The following is a 6955-nucleotide window of genomic DNA, read 5'->3' on the forward strand; positions in this document are numbered from 1 at the left end:
GAATAAATGTTAAATGTTTGTTAAACAACTTAAATGCATGTGGTTTTACCCTCTAGAGGACAACCATGACACAGTCAGATGGTGACACAATTAAATAGGAAGTTGGCGAAAACTAGCTTTAGCTGCACCGATAATGGAAGGACGTACGCTGCGTGGTTTCCAGTAGATACATACCTTGCTACGTAATTAGCTGGTTCGTTAAATGTTCTTACGAAGTTATACGTGAAATCTCGCTTAGAGTTCAGTTAGTCCTGTGTTTGTATAGATCAAACTGGTGACACTAACCAGGTTGATTATTGCGTTTTACCTCGTGCTTATTATATTTACCTCGATTAATTCCTGTGACGTCATCATAGCAGCAGGTACATTCAAATATGAGTACAATCAAAATACCAGGGCCAACATAGAAACAATGACCAACAATAAAGTACTATATACCATATGCAATAAAGTACTGTATACCATAAAATGCTTAAGCAGTTATAAAGCAAGTTGAAATACTGAGGTAAATCAAATAAAATGCTGAGGTAAGTGGAACAAAATGTGTAAGATCTACTCAGTTAAACACATTCATTCATCAGTATTCAGTCAAACAGTCAGTTGTGAGCTCCTGATGTCCTGTGTGACAGCGATGTGAATGATGTATCAGTGTCACATGTTTACAACATAGTATAAGTTTTATACATCAGTTTGAATCACTGAAGAAGTGAAATATAAATGGGAAATGTATGTGGTCACCATTGCACACATATGCAGCACACTGTGCTGTAGTTTCTGTTCTTCACCACTAGATGGGGCCATTGTTGCTTCTGGAGTGGTCCACATTTTTTCGGGGCATTTCAAGTGTTTTCACTGTGAAAAACAGAAGAAACAAAAACGTGTTTTTATGGTGAAGTTAAATGATTTTCTGTTTTCTTTATTGACTTTGTTGAGCCACAGAGCTGCTGATGTTTGGTTTTTTTGGTTTTTTTTTTACACCGTCAAAGCTCTTGGACTGAACTCTTCATCTTCACAGTTTGATCATGTGCGCCATCTTGTGTCAGAGGTGCAATACAGCAGCTTAGCGTTAGTATCAAGACTGCGTTCAGTAAAGAAGTCCTTGTGCGTAATAAGCAGGATAATAAAGACAAAGGAGTATTGTAAAGACTAAAGACAGACTGTAGATGTTGGTTGTGGTACATGTGAGGACTGAACTGTGATCACATGACTCTTCACCTCTGTCTCCTCTCACAGGGAGAAGATGATCTGCAGGATCCTGCTGCTCATCAGCCTCAACTGTGTCTGTGGTTAGTTTACAGCTTCACTTTATTACACTGTGATTCAATCAATCAGTTAAAGTCGCCCACATGTGAGCAAACAGTTGATGTTGATGAGCCTCTGCAGCTCTGAGACGTCACTAAACTGTCCACAGAAACATGTAGATGGAGTTTAAAGGCTGCCATGTTAAAGCTGTCAGTGTGTCTGCTCCTCACTTTCCCTCTCTGTCTCCTCAACAGGAACATTTGTAGTGAATGTGACACAGACCTCCTATCAGGCAGAGGAGAACCACAACATCACACTGGAATGGACGTTCACAACCTCAGCTGACACTTCCCCTGACTCCCTTTTTATCTTCTGTGAGATGGCAGCTGATGACAAAGTCTCAGTCCTGTTTGACCTATGTGGAGGTGTTGTGGTCCCAGAGTCTCAGGATCAACAGTTTGTAGGACGAGTCCAGTTGGACAAATACGTCCTCAGAGATGGACGACTCAGACTTCATGTGTCCAGACTCAGGACTGAGGACTCAGGCTGGTACCTGTGTGATGTGAGGACAAACTATGGTGTGGACTCAGGTGAATGTTGGCTCAACGTCTCTGGTAAGTTGGTTGAGGAGAAGTCAGCAGAACTTTAACAGTTTCAATTCAGCAGCTTTTTTTGATCAATAAGAACCTGAAGAAAAGTACTGAGGACGACCACAGTCCACAATCCTTCTCTTCATTCTCACAGTATCTGAGAAATATGTCACAACTTCAGCTGTTCTGTTGTTTGGTCTCTTTACAGCAGCGAGGGATTGGCCCGAACCTGAGAGACCCAACAGTGAGAGAGCGAACAGGGTCAGTTGGGGAATGATCTTCCTCTACTGTGGACTGGGACTGACAGCAGCTGTGGGTGTTGTGTGGTTTCTTCTTTGCCTTTATTTATTCACTGTCTTGTCTAAGAAACAAAGTCCAGAGGAGGATTTAAGAAACGTAACAGCTGAAGCAGGATCAGTGTGAACAGTTTGATCAACGTAGCAGACAGTTAAAACACATCCTGCCTTCATATTGTTCAGTAAGTGTCCATGATATAAGAGTCAGAGGAGAAAAACAATAATGGAGTTGATGAAGGAAACATTGTTCTTCACCTTTGTTGTCCATTATTTTGACAGGACTTCTCATCAAACTCTATCACTTATTACACAGATCTGAAATCTGCTCTGTGTTCACTTTACTGAAATAATGCTGAGAAACATGTGGACCTCATACACCACGTGTAGCAACTCTGTGCACTTTATATCGTTAACATTTCCATTTCTAGCTCTATATGATGAATTAGCCCTTAATAAGATATGACATTAACACTGACAGTATATCCTGTATATCCTGTACTGGCCTCCTGCAGGATGTAAAGAAGAATCAGGTGAAATTTAGAACAGAGAACATTCACTTTGCGTTGTATGTTTGTTATGTTCACATTTCTGTTTGTGTTGTTTTATTATCAAGATTTTATTTACTGTCTAGATTTTAAGAACAGATTTAACTTTCCCTTGTGGAACTTTAACGTCTTCTTGTTGTAATGCTGCAGTTCAAACTGAAATGAAGCGCTGCTGTTTGATTTGTGTTTGTCCATTCAACATCCTTCACTGTCAGATCTCTAAATGTCACAGCTGGTTCAGTAAATCACTGTATGGAGAGTTTTCACTCTGTGCCTTCTGATCGTTACAGTACACTGCCTCTCCTGATGTTCTGTTTATAATGTGTACATACTGTAAATAAATCTATATTTATATAAGAGATGTTGTTTGGACTCCTCTCTAAGTCTGTTAATATCCCAGGAGATGTAAAGTCAAAGAGTTTATTAGCAACAAAGTTTAAATAATAAACTTTATTAACACTCTGAAACTGTTACAAACTGACTTTCTGGCCACATTAATGAATAGAATATAAAAAGACAGACAAGAGATGAATCAATGTGCTTTTATTGCTTCAGTGTGTCACAAATCTCACGATGAAAAATACAAATGGTAACATATTTTCAAATGGCGTCTTTGAGTTCTTGGAAACATTATTAACTTAATATAAATCTGATATACAATGTTTTCTACAGGACGCACCAGGAAGAAGAAGAATTACGCTTAAGCTGTTTTAGTGAGACGTTATTAACATGTTGACTGCAGACAGTCTCCAAACTTTACATTTCTCTCTCGTCACAACGCTGTGCTGATGCTCCGGTGAGGTTCAGGTGCCAAACCCACTCAGTCAGGATTCAGAAAACATCTCGGTTTGGTTTAAAATATCTGTTTTAGTCGACCATAAAACAGCTGATGTGCCCAGGTGTCCTGACAGAAACACCTTGTTCTCCCACAGACATTTAGGTAACTGCGTTAAAACTGTGTTCGCCATGTTGTTGCTGTCGGATGTCGATGTATCCGGTTTGCAGACATATTAACTTCTAGCAATATCTGCTGTTCTGTGACATTTAACACATCTGTCAGCACATTACTTAACACTGAAATAACAACAAACTAGTTTAAGTGGACAAGAAAACTGAAAATATACAATATGTTTTTCTAATTTCTCACAATATCTGAAAATGATCCACATGCAGATCTGCAGTTTTTAGGTGTAATAATATTTATAATTAGCAAATATTGACCATATACAATATTCATTTTCCCATTTACTTACATTGTAATTTTATTTTTTTGAAAAAGCTGAATATTTGAAAAGTACAAGGTTGAAAGAGCTTAAAACGCTGAACATTTTGATTGTTTCTCTAGCTGAATGTATGCTGAATTAGTAGCACAACGAAATTTGAAAAATTCCCCATAAAAATAAATGGGAAAGATTTTTTCGCACGTCATCTCTGGAAACACTTTTCAAACTCAACCGTTCACTGATTGGGTTGAGAAACAAACTGCTGCTCCGTGCAACACAGGACGTATCACACTGCAGACTTCTCTCAGCTAAATATTTGATACTGTACCTCAGGCGAAGCACAGATCATGGTATTATCACAGATAAACACGGGAAAGAAAATGAATACGCTGCCAGACGAGAAATGAGAGAGCAGAAAAAAGGGCCATATTTTCCTAAAATTAACACAATCTTTTTCAATCCAATTCCTGCGTGATGTCACCTGTGTAAACCTGTTAGCACGTGTACGCGACAAACACAACAACAGATAACAGCAGAGACCAGCTGCCTCGCTCATCATCCCAGTGTACGCTCATTTCCACAACGTTTCAGCAAATTTTATAGACCCTGTTGGTGCAAAATCCCGAAGTCGATCTCAGGTTGAAAACTGCTGGACAGTCGCACAACTGCACTTCATATCCACCGTATTAGTTTCATCTCAGTCTCAGACTTCCGCTTTGAAAATGATCCAACAATCCATTCAGAGTGGTTTGGTTTCTGCTGTGGTCGTTCCTCTCAAACTGCACTGCTGTCCTGGCATTTATGTGGATGCAACTTGACTTGTATATCTGACCCAAACGCTGCTCAACCACCAGAATGTGACAGAGAGCTTAGGGTGTCGACCTGGCCTCCAAATTGTTGCGTACCCAATTCGACTGAGCATCCATCGAACGTGCAGGAACAAGTCTGATCCATGAGGGTCCCACCTCGCATCCCAGAGGACTCAAAGGACCCAGACACCTCTGGATACCCTCAGAGGTTCCGTGTCCATGACCCGACAGGTCAGAGCCAAGTTCACTCCACAGTGTCGCCTCCAGGGATCCGACATGTTCTGTCACATCGTAACAGATGTTCAGATGGATTGGCATTCTTATTTATTTTTTATTTCTTGTATGTAAAAACCACAGGAGCCGATGAAACAGGTGTCATATTTATCATTGATCAGAGCGTAAGAGATGTGTTTGACAGGTACTTTATATTTCATACTTGTTCTGTTAGCACCAGACAAGCTGCGAGCAGGGACAGCAAAAACATAAATAAATACAATAAAAATATAAAAATAAAGTGGATTTGAGACCGAACAATTCTTTGCTCAGCCATTTTTTATTTGGTTACTGAAACATCTATAAGAGCTTTGTTGGTTCTCCACTGTGTGCTGTTAGACAAGGAATCAGTTGTGTGTGTGTGTGTGTGTGTGTGTGTGTGCATGTGTGTGTGTTTGAGATCAAAGCAACAGAATCAGACCAATAGAATAGAACCAATAGCATCCAGCCAATAGAATCAAAGCAATAGAATCAAAGCCAAACAGAACCTCCGTTCCATCAAAGCAACATTCCATTCTGATTTAACAGTAGGTCAACAGGACAACATCTCTTCAGTCCAGCTCTTAGTCTACCACTGACACAGCTGTGAAAACGTGAGAGCACTAACACAACGAGAAGCGCAAAGAGAAAGACGTCTGATACGGACAATTCTTTTCAGAGACAACAGCATTTTTCTGAGTCATGAAAAACTGGACAGAATCAGTGAGCCACACCATGATATCAGCCAATGGTATGAAACTGAAATCATGACAGTGAGACAACATGCTGAAACTCTCCAGCAGGAGCTTGACGAGGAAGCCAAGGCTCACAAAAACTCATTGCTGAAATGCGTGGGGCTGCTTGACAGCACCGTACCCTGAACTTTCAGACAAGACTCAAGTCCTTGAGGAGGAGCTGTGTGACCAGCAGGCGTCCACCTCCACTGCAGCATTCCTTAAACTGATTGATTTGTCTCTGGACTCTGAGGAGGAGCTGCTGCACCAGTGGGTGTTGACTTATACAGCACCGGCCCTTGAAGATTTTGACGTACCTCTAGAGTCTAGAGGCACGTCAAACTCTTCAAGGGCCGGGCATCGAGACTCTAGAAGAGTCTCGATGCCCGGCCCTTGAAGTTTCAGTTAACAAATAAAAAATGGCTGAGCAAAGAATTGTTTGGTCTCAAATCCACTTTATTTTTATATTTTTATTGTATTTATTTATGTTTTTGCTGTCCCTGCTCGCAGCTTGTCTGGTGCTAACAGAACAAGTATGAAATATAAAGTACCTGTCAAACACATCTCTTACGCTCTGATCAATGATAAATATGACACCTGTTTCATCGGCTCCTGTGGTTTTTACATACAAGAAATAAAAAATAAATAAGAATGCCAATCCATCTGAACATCTGTTACGATGTGACAGAACATGTCGGATCCCTGGAGGCGACACTGTGGAGTGAACTTGGCTCTGACCTGTCGGGTCATGGACACGGAACCTCTGAGGGTATCCAGAGGTGTCTGGGTCCTTTGAGTCCTCTGGGATGCGAGGTGGGACCCTCATGGATCAGACTTGTTCCAGCACGTTCGATGGATGCTCAGTCGAATTGGGTACGCAACAATTTGGAGGCCAGGTCGACACCCTAAGCTCTCTGTCACATTCTGATGGTTGAGCAGCGTTTGGGTCAGATATACAAGTCAAGTTACATCCACATAAATACCAGGACAGCAGTGCAGTTTGAGAGGAACGACCGCAGCAGAAACCAGACCGCTCTGACTGGATAGTTGGATTATTTTGAAAGCGGAATTCTGAGACTGAGATGAAACTAATACGGTGGATATGAAGTGCAGTTGTGCGACTGTCCAGCAGTTTTCAACCTGAGATCGACTTTGGGATTTTTCACCAACAGGGTCTATAAAATTTGCTGAAACGTTGTTGAAATGAGCGTACACTGGGATGATGAGCGAGGCAGCTGGTCTCTGCTGTTATCTGTTGTTGTGT

This window comes from Acanthopagrus latus, chromosome 10 (assembly GCF_904848185.1).
Source record: "Acanthopagrus latus isolate v.2019 chromosome 10, fAcaLat1.1, whole genome shotgun sequence".
NCBI lineage: Eukaryota > Metazoa > Chordata > Actinopteri > Spariformes > Sparidae > Acanthopagrus > Acanthopagrus latus.